The sequence below is a fragment of the Apium graveolens genome, chromosome 1, assembly GCF_009905375.1.
Source record: "Apium graveolens cultivar Ventura chromosome 1, ASM990537v1, whole genome shotgun sequence".
Taxonomy (NCBI): domain Eukaryota; kingdom Viridiplantae; phylum Streptophyta; class Magnoliopsida; order Apiales; family Apiaceae; genus Apium; species Apium graveolens.
Genome location: NC_133647.1, coordinates 26173970 through 26185203, shown reverse-complemented (window position 1 = coordinate 26185203; position 11234 = coordinate 26173970).

Below are 11234 nucleotides of genomic sequence, written 5' to 3'. Positions count from 1 at the left end.
GTGATCCCTTTCACCATAAGAGCACACAGCTTCATCATCTCCTCATCAGCATCAGTCTCAGGCAAGCTTTCAGAATCTGAGTCATCATCACTTTCAGAACTTGATGACTCAGTATCAGACTTTGTGAGAAGAGCTTTACCCTTGTCTTTCCTTGAGGTAGCTGCTTTGGTGGATTCTTCTTCAGCCTTAAGAGCAACTGTCCTTGACTTTCCTCCTTTCCTCTTGCTTCTTTGTTCCATCTCAAGTTCATGAGTCTTGAGCATTCCATAAATTTCATCAAGAGTTGTTTGATCAAGATTGTAGTTGTCTCTTATTGTTGTTGCCTTCAAATCCCAGCATTCAGGAAGAGCTAACAGGAATTTAAGGTTTGAATCTTCAAGATCATACTCCTTATCAACCAATGACAAATCATTCAAGAGTTTGACAAATCTATCATATAAATCAGTCAATGACTCATTAGACTTTGAGTCAAAGTGTTCATACTCTTGAGTGAGTATTGTCTCCTGGTTCTTCTTAATTGTATCAGTTCCCTGACACCTTGTTTCTAGAGCATCCCATATCTCCTTAGCAGTCTTGCAGTTAATTACCCTGTTTGACATTACATTATCAATGGCACTATGCAGTAAGTGTCGTACCTTAGCATCCTTAGCAATTAATGCGATATCTTCAGCAGTATAATCACTCTTCTCCTTTGGTACGGTCTTTGCTGCTTCACCTGCAACTGCAACAACGAGCTTGGTTGGTTTGTGAGGCCCTTCCTTGATTCTATCAAGATATTCTGGATCTGTTGCTTCCAGGAACATGGTCATCCTTACCTTCCATATGGGATATTCAGATGGTCTCAGTATGGGAACTCTGATGGTCTCATACCGACTTTGAATTTGTGTCTTTGTTGGTTCTTCAGTTTTGGTAGGCGTAGTTGGAGTTTCTGTGTCAGACATGATTGTGTTTGGATCTTAAACTGTATGTGTGTTAACAGATCTGCTCTGATACCACTTGTTAGGTCACACACACTGTAGAGGGGGTGAATACAGTGTAAAGTACAATCAAATCGAACTTTAATATCTCAAGTAACAGAAAACAAACTTTATTGAAACAATAAACTCTGTTACAGTATGGAACTGTTACCTCTCAGTGATGACTAATTATCACGAGAGCTGCTAGGGTTATAATGAATAATCTTCTCGAATATGATAACACTTATAGTGTAAACCCTATGTCTGTGTTTATATACTACACAGTTACAAGATAATCGCTAATTGATATGGAATATACTTCTGCTTCCTAAAATATATCAATCAGATATCTTTTCTTCCAAGTATTCTATTCTTCATAGAACTCCTTCTTCATGCATATCTCTTCTTATGTTTATCTTGATCTTCTTTCCTTTAATCAGCTACTATCTTTATCTGAACGTCCTTCAGCACTTAAGTTCTGATATCCATATTCTGATGATTATCTCCTAATAATATAAGTACTGATATCCTTAAGTCCTGACTTCCAGTAAGTACTGATTTATCTTGTTTAAGTAAGATCTGAAAACTAAACATAAATCATATTAGCCATGACATTATCAAATATATCTAACATACCCGTTATCGGTTCCAGAGGCAACAACCTCACCAATGACCATGTTAGCTACTGGCCCACTCGTGGTTCCAAGTCCAAGCACAGTATTTGCTTGAGCTACCACTCCAGCTTTCTTAGCTTTCTTACTTGGACAGTTCTTGCTCCAATGACCAACCCGTCCACAAGACCAACATGATTTGTTCGCCTTTGGTTTCTTAGCCTTGTTCTTGTTAGGTTTAGTGTTAGCCTTCTTAGTGACTACCTTTCTTTTATGTCCTACAGTCACTACATTTACCTTCGAGCTCCCATGTTCCACAGGCAACACATGTCCCTATTTGGACTTGTGCCACTCCCGTACTGAGATGTCCAACATCAAGTTAGTCCATGTGATCTCTCATTTCTGTCTTTTCAGGGAGAGAGCAAACTCTTCCCAAGACTTAGGGAGCTTTTCAATCACAAACATCACTCGAAACTTCTCAGGCAAGACCATATGGGACTCACCCAAATCATGAACTAACATCTCAAACTCATGAACCTGTTCAGTCATGGATTTTCCATCCACCAGCTTAAAATCAAGAAACCTAGCCACAGAATACTTCTCAAATCCTTGAGAATCAGTATTATGGGTTTGGTCCAGCTTATCCCATAAGACTTTAGCAATATAGGCATCTGATGAATAAACATTGAACAAGGTGTTCTCCAAGGATGCCAAAATGGCTGCCCTAGCCACCCCATCCTTCTCAGCCCATAAAACATAAACCTTAAAAAATTCAGCTTTCTCTTGATCCAACCCAGGAGGATCATACTGTACCACTAACAATAGACCCTTAACCGTTAACTAGAGCTTCGTCTTTTTCTGCCAAAGAGAAAAAGAAGCTCCACCACTAAATTTATAAGGCATACCCGATAAATCAATTGGATGGGGAAAATGATACGTGGTCCAGTCAATGGTAGTAGTACCACCAGAACCAGAACCAGTCTCAACAATTTTAGGAACATCAACAATTTTGTTAACCATCTTGCTAATTAACTATATATAACTATAATCTCTTCAAGATTGTTGGGTATAATTCTAACTACACAGCAACAATGGACAGTTATATATATAATAACAAGAACATGGCAAATAACCAACTAATGAAATAAAACACGAAGGAAATAACAAACTATAAAGACTGTAATTGACAAAGAAAGTAAAGAAAACTTATCTCTTATCACTTTCCAAATTTTGATAAGAAAAAGAACACAACAGCTGAGTCACCAAACCCTTCAAGAGGACTTGACTGTTCTTGAAGAGATTATTGCCCCCCACCTAAGCTGTGATGGAATGCAGCAATATCGCTTCCAGAATAAAACAGCAACAGATCAATCTGGCCACAGAACCAACAATGATCAACGGCGACTCGCACCTCAGTTTGCCCAAAAAACCTATGCAACTCATATATGTTTGCGAGGTAGGCACCGAGACTTGTGTCATTTTAATCTCAAGTATACCTCTCAATATATAGGCATCTCAAGTTGCTCTTCTTTTACTTTACTCGATGTGGTACACCAAGTAACAAAACAGAAAAAGTAAACAAAATGGGTTTTCCTTATTATTTATATTATATCCTGATTAATTAATATTAATATTACAAAATATATTCAGAGTATGATTAAAATAATCCTTACTCAATATATTTTATATTAATAATTAAATAATCAATATAAATAATTAAACTTGTAATAGAAAAGAAAAATATAAGAGTTCCCACTAGCACTAGGCCACACAAGCATTCCACTTATGCTAGTAGTTGTAAACAACATTAACACAAGATGCTATATAAACTCAATATCTTTTTTTACAATACCAATGTGGGACAAAATCCCCATAACCCATTTCAAACAAGCAACTTTGTCTCAATATATTCATGGATTCCACAAAGAAATATCTTAGATCCAAATATGAAAGTTTAAGTTCTCATGTCAAGGAACAACCTCCAAGTGTTAGTTTTCGGAAATCATATCAAGAATATAGATAAAATATGCCTCAAACTTTCCATTTTCCAACAATTTGTCAATACAGAAGAAGCTATTGATAGCTTATCAAAATAAACAAGTCAAACCTTTAGTTAGATTGGTCAAAGTTAGTTACATTGATCTGTTTGTATAAATACAATTGACATTGTAACATTTATTTTTATGCAAGATACAATTCAGTTAGATATCTCTCTCTCTTCTTTCCGTTAAATCCTTGCCGTTATTCCGTTTCCACAAATCATCATGTAGAAACACATGAATGCATAAATTATCTTTGTTAATATGGTATCAGAGCTACCTGAAAGAGACGAATTGAGCTTTGATTTCGCAATTATGCACTCATTTTGATACTTTCAGCCTCATTTTACACAGAAAAACACAGGTTTTTTGCTTTTCTTCCGCAATTCTGATATATATATATATATATTGATTGTTTTTAGAATCAATTTGTTGTTCCTTATTGATTCTACAAGGATAATTGATTGTTTCTCGTGTTATCAATTTGATAGATTCACGTAATGGCGTTTTTGATTACGTAATAGCTAGGGTTTTACGATTGACTGTTTTGAGAAGATTAGCTTTATAATTAGTTCAGTTTTGTGAAGATTATAAAGGAAAATGCGTCATACTTCTTATGCGAACGTTGTGATGGGAGATACTCATCAAAATGATGAATCTCATTCGGAAAATAGTAATAATGTTAGTGGATCTGACAAGATTTCTATTGAATCAAATTTGCATTCTCTATATCTACAAAATATCGACCATCCAGGTCTTGTTCTCATTTCTAAGAAACTGACTGGAACAGACAATTTTGGTCCTCGGAAGAGATCAATTACTATTGCACTTTCAGCTAAGAATAAGCTTGGAATTGTAAATGGGACTTGTGTAAGGCCTGATGAAGATTCACCATTACAAGCTAAGTGGGACAGAGTTAACGATATGGTCATAAGTTGGATCATGAATACCGTCTCCGATGAAATAAGCAATGGGATGGATTTTGTAACTTCTGCTCAAGATGTTTGGACTGAGTTACATGATCAGTTTTCGAGTGTTAATGGCCATCGAGTGTATCAGGTTTTAAGAGAGATTCATGCTTTGGAACAAGGTGATAAATCAGTTGAGATTTATTATTGTTATAGGGAGAATTTTGTATAACAGTGTTATGGAGGTTGATGGGTGGAATAAGGATCAAGGACGGTGTTTGAGGGCGGAGGAAGGTTATGTATGGTGGTGGCTGAGCTTGTATGTTGACTCCTTAAGAAAGAATATGAATTGTTATTCTCTATCAAGTATCGACTCATATCTCATACAAGTGCCTACGTACCCTATTTATAAGGATCAAGCCTCACGTAGTTCTTAGGGAACAAGTCACGTAGGCTAGGGTTAGGTTTCTCCAACCCTTGTAGCCCAAGCCCACGATAAAGTCAGGCTTTTATCCAATTAGTCACGTAAATCTCGACCGGCTCCACATACCTCCTACAACCTCGCGGCATCTCCGCATTTCTTCCCGTAATTATAGGAATAACCCGTGTCAGCCCTGAAATCTACGAGCAACTCAGTCATCTATGAGCCACTTTCTATGTTCCACACAAAGTCCTTCGATGCGGGCCGGCCTGGTCACCTCGGCCCGCACCGCCTTTCTTTTCGAGTAATCAATATAATGTTATCTTTGTTTTCATAAGATGTGGGCTCATGGGCTCAGCCCGCGTGTAGGCACTTAAGCCCAGCCCGCGTGTGGGAAATCGAGCCCAACTCGCGTGCTGTCCCCTGAGCCTATCTCGCATGAAGTCACCTGAGCCCACCTCGCGTGTGGACACCTAAGCCCACCTCGCGTATGAGAGCCCAGATGGCAAGTGTGATCCTACCTTACAAGTGTGAGCCCAGCTCGCATGTCATGAGCCCAACCCGTATGTCACGAGCCCAGCCCGTATGTGCTGGCCCAAGTCACATTAATCCATGATTCTAGCCCACACATGAGAGTCCAGCTATTTAATGCACCCATGGGGACCTGTTTAGGGCCCATGACCGAAAGCGGCATAACAACTACCCCCCAAAATTCCTAGTCGCATTTTGAGGCTAGGAATTTTTCCAATCATTAGCTTTTTATGGCCACGAAAGTGCGAGCCCACGAGGTCACACCAAACCGCCTCACATGCCTTTCAATGATCATGTGTTTGAACACATGACAACTGTTGGACAGTTGGCGTATGGATTTGTGTCATCCCTTGAGATGGCAACACGTGTCCCTTATCCTTTCTCTCTCCTATCCCCTATAAATATGTGGGATTTCAATTCATTTCTCACATTTCCAAGAACACTTCTCGAATTGCTGCTCATTTTGCTCAAGGATCTACCACGGGGAAAACCATCATCACCACAAGAACCGTCTACCGGCGGTGATATTCTCCGGGAACAGATTCATCAGGATCATCCTACACTTCACCTACAGGTAGCCCTTTGATCCTTAATCATCCATACTCATTCATGTTTGTTCATATGCACCATGCGAGCACACACCACCTGTTCGATGCGAGCCCACACACAATCATGACATACGATGTGAGCCGTCTGCTTATTTAGATAATTAGGTACGATCCCGTGTGAGATACGAGGACACTTAGGTGCGACCCCATACTTATTTTTACTTTCTTTTTAGGGCCACACACTAATTTTCACCATCTTTTACAGATGTCGAGTGCGTCTTCAGCCCGCTCCTACGGATCGTCTCACTCTTCCTCGAGCCCAGCTCGCTCATCTGCCAGCCCGATTCATTCTTCATCCAGCCCGGTTTGTTCTTCAGCCACTCTGTTTCCATTAAATCAATATCCACCCGAGCAGCGAGGCTCAAAGGACTTCCAACGTGAGTTGACTTCCCTCTCTGATCGTCTCAGCCAACCTATTTCTCCTGGTTCTGCTATCACCCCTCAAGGGGCCTTGAACATTGCTAGAGTTGAGAACTCGATGCGAGCATCCGGCTCACTGAATATTCACCTCGACCCTAACCCTGAAGACTACGACAGGGAGAAAAATATATATGATTGGAGAAACAGGCCTGTGGACCTCTCCAATATACCAGCTTCCCTTGGGGTGGAGGAGCTGCTAAACCGCGAGCCCGCTCCCTTGGACAAAGAGCGAGCTTAGGAGATTTCAAGAGAAATGGTTGAAGAGAGGGTGGCCCGCATTAGGCAAGCTGTAGCCAATAATCTCGAACCCATTCAGGTTGACTCGGAGTCTACTGACAGCGATCTGATGAGTGCCTATTATGATACCAAGAAAGGTAAGGAACCTGTAGCCGCTGAATATCCTATCTTGGGGCTTGAAGGTGAAGAAGACGGCTCGTATTGGTCTTATGACTCCCCTCAGAGCGAGGAGGTGGCAGATGTGACTAGTCAGTATAAGATCTACAACTATAATTACGTCCCTGCGGCCTCTCCTGAGTCCTATGTGCCTCCTGCTCAGCCCGAGCTCGAGGGTGAAATTATTTTTAAAAGGCAGATCATTCCTGATGGGGAAGAGAGCTCAACTGCAACCGAGGAGGTTAAGGTGCTCGCTTGTCGCGATCTTTCCACCTCGCTTACTCAAAAACATCTGGTCGAGCATATTGAGCAGTTCCAGCTCGAGGGCCATGTTGTCTTGTCCCTGCCTCACATGAGATGTTATAGGTTCAACCATCCGGAGAATGGAGGCAGAATGCCTCACATGGTCTTGTCGACCTTCCTACTAAGGCTAGGAATCTCCTCTCCCCTTCACCCCTTCATCAAGGATGTTTGCGAGTACTACCAGCTCGCACCTCTTCAGATCAACCCAAATGGATATCGGGCCGCCCTCGCAATATACATCATATACCAGAAATGCGGGTTTCCTCCTCTAACTGTGAGGCAGCTGGGCTACTTCCTAAACTTAAAGCATTCTCCTAACGACTTTAGGTAGTTCTACCTTTCTGTCTGGCCGTGCTTCAACAAAAAGAGCCTAATCCACAACGGGCCGAGCAACTCAGGGAAGTGGAAGAGCCCCTATTTTTATATCCACGAGGTGCCTCGACTTCATACCCATTTTTATTATAATCCATGTAAGTCCTCCCCGGCCGCTCTCCTTTCCTTCACCATAGTTCTCTCTTTTAACAAACAATGTTTTTTACTAATCTCCAACCACCCCGCCTCGCACTGTCCGTGTGGGACAAGAAAAAATAAATGCGGACAGCCTTCTAGATCTTCCTAAGGCGGACAGGGATATTCGAAAACTCATAACGACCTCAAACCTGGCCGCGTGTGGGTTTTTGAAGGAAGGAGTGAGGCTGACTCCTCAAAAGAAGAAATCTAAGAAGAGGGCCAGAAAGGGTAAGAACGTTGGGCCCGCATGTGCGAGCCTATCTGCTCGCATGTGCGAGTTTGTGTGCTAGCATATTTACATTTCCTGCATGCATCTCACTTCGCATTACACTTTAATTCTCTGCATTTATTATCTGCAAACATTTTCTTCTTTCCATTGCATCTCGTTGTGACTAAAATATCACTTTATTTTTTTCTTTTTCAGAAATGGCCATCTCACATATCCCCTTCATGGAAGAGGCAGAGTAAGTTGCGGTCTCGGGCCAAGTTCAGCCCGCGGCTGCGACCACAGGGGCTCGCTCTCAAGTCCCCCCTCTAACTCGCATGACTACTCTTACTGATCATCTCAAAGGCTCAAGGCCTTCTCCTCGGCTAAAAAGGCATTGAGGTCATAAAGAGGGAAAAATCGTTCAGCCAGACCCGAAAAAGGCTGCCCCATCTGATGCCCCTCTCCCCACTTCTTCTTCTGCCAACATGGTCGCGACCACCTTTGGCCGACTCGCTCAAGCTCACATCAGCGACCAGGATGTGAAGAATTGGTCCTCTTCTTCTCTTAAGGCCAACCAGGACGCCCTGACCCGGGCCGCAGCTGAGGTGTATTACCGTAAGCTGTCTAAAGCTCGAGAAATGCGAGCCCTCAGCCAGACCAATATAAAGCTCGACTCTAAGGTCAAGTCCCTTCAGAGCAAGTTCGCTGAGCATGGGCAGGAGAAAGTCACGCTGGTGAATAATTACAATCAAAAGATGCTCGACTTGAATGCTACTCACAAGAAGGCTTTAAGGGAGCAGAAGGAGGCTCATGACCTGGACGTGGATGCGTGGAATAAGGAGAAGGATAGCCTCGAGGAGAGGGTGCTCGAGTTGGAGGGGTCAGTTTCTGCCCTGACCGCGGGCTGTGAGACCGCCCTCGCTGATGCCAGGAACCTGGGGGCCAGGAACTTCATGAAAATCTTCATTAGTAAGGTTCCTGACCTCGATTGGGTGGCTCTGGGTGCGAGCACAGCTAGACACGCTGAGAAGCTGAAGATGGAGATGGAAAGGGATTCCTAAATTGCTGAGGAGGCCCGGCTCGCAGTCGAGCAGGCCCAGGCCCGGGTCGCTGATGATGAAGTTCGTAGGGAGGCAGAGGCTGATAAGCCTTAGTGTAATTTTATTTTAGAACTAGACTTTTGACTGGGTAAGCGGGCACCCTTCTCGCCTCGCATTTGTATTTGAAATATTCTACCTTGAGGCATAACCTATTTATCTCTTTTTTGTATAAAATTCCAAGTCTTTTGTGCCTGCATTTGTCTTTACTGTGCTAGCTGGTTCTCTTAATTTTGTGTAAACTTACCATGCCCCTACTGACCAAAAGCTATCATAACCCTGGCCGCGTATGGAGCATGTTACACCTTCACAGTGAGCCGAGCTTATCAGCTCGCCTCATTGTTCAATCAAATAAATTGAATGAAAATTTAAGTAGAGCAGGCTCGCACCATTACTAACTCACAAGTGTTGTGTGTGTGTACTCGCATTAGCGGGTCGGGCCTATGGGCTCGCATCTTGTTCCTGTATCTTCTCCTCGCATCATGCGACCCTGGCTATGTTAGAGGGCTGGGCTCCTTGGCCCGCATCTATCATCCTACGAGCCCACGAATATGGGCTCGCATCGCGATTGTCTCTAACTTTTAAGTTAGTTAAGGGGTTTGTGGGCACCTCTCACTATTTTCATAGTTTTATCTTCATCTTCAATCCGCTTTGTGCTCATTACCTTTCCAAGTGGGCCGGGGCCCAGCTCGTTCCATAGATTGATTGTAAAGCGGGCCGGGGCCCGGCTTAACTTGTGATTTTAACATGTTAATAAAATAGTTGTTTTGTCCTCGCATGGGCTCCCAAGGATGGGCTCCCTTGCTGGGTATTTTAATCTATTAACATGAGTTAAAATATCAAGGGTACAAATAGATGTCAATCGTTTATTCATAGATAATGGAAAGTGAAAGGAGTACATGCTTGTGATCTCAGAGAGGCACCTATATGGCACTAACCCCCGAGACTTAGGAATATTTTAAGATAATACTAAGTCTGAGAAGAAATAATATTACTAATAATACTTGCGGAGGTGTTCCGTGTTCCAGGCTCTCGGGATCAACTTGTCTTGCATATCATTGAGGTGGTAGGTTCCCTCCTAGAACACTGATTTTATCTTGTAGGGACCTTCCCAATTTCCCCAAAGGCTCCGTGGCTCACCACCTTGGTGTTTGGCATGACCCAGCGCAGAACCAGGTCTCCCACCTTAAAAGTCTGGGCTCACACCTTACTATTGTAGTGCCTAGCTGTCCTCTGCTGATATGCTGCTATCCTGATCTGAGCATCTTCCCGAGTTTCTTCAATCATATCCAAATAGAGCCGATGGTTGACCTCATTTGCCTCTGAGTCATAGTTGTCCCTCCGAAAAGATCCTGCCCCTACTTCAACAGGCACCAGACCTTCACACCCATACACCAGAGAAAAAGGGGTCTCTCCAGTTGTAGTGCGGGGAGTCGTGTTGTAAGACCACAGGACCTGGGTGAGCACCTCCGGCCATGTCCCTTTCTTCTCTTCAAGCTTTGCCTTCAAGGTGTGCTTAATGATTTTATTAACAGCCTCCGTCTGCCCGTTACTTTGGGGGTGGCAAACTGCGCTAAAGCTACTCTGAATCCACAGCTGCTCACAAAATTCTCGCATTTCCTTGCTATCGAACTGTTTCCCGTTGTCAGATATCAACTTGTAAGGGATGCCATAGTGACACACAATAGTCCTGTGCACAAACTCCTTGAGCTTTTTTGCTGTGATAGTGGCTAGAGGCTCAGCCTCTGCTCACTTAGTGAAGTAATCCACCGCGACAACCGCATACTTGACTCCTCCCTTGGCCTTCGGGAGTTCTCCAATCAGATCAATTACCCACATAGAGAAGGGCTAAGGGCTCATTAGGGATATGAGAGGGGCCACAGGGCTGTTGTAATAATTGGCATATCGTTGGCACTTATCAAAAGCTCGGGAGAATTCGAAGGCGTCTTTTTTCAGCGTTGGCCAATAGTAACCTTGACGGAGGATTTTCTGATTTAGAGAGCTACCCCCGATTAATTGCCACAAATGCCCTCATGTACTTCCCTTAGGATATAATTGCATTCATCCCCATCTATGCACTTGAGGAGAGGCACACTAAACCCTCTTATGTATAGGACCCCATCGTATTTCACATAGCGGGCTGCTTTATATCTTATCCTCCTTGCCTCATTCTTTTCGTCCGGTAGTGAACCTTCTTTTATGTAGGCTAAGATAGGTATCATCCACGTG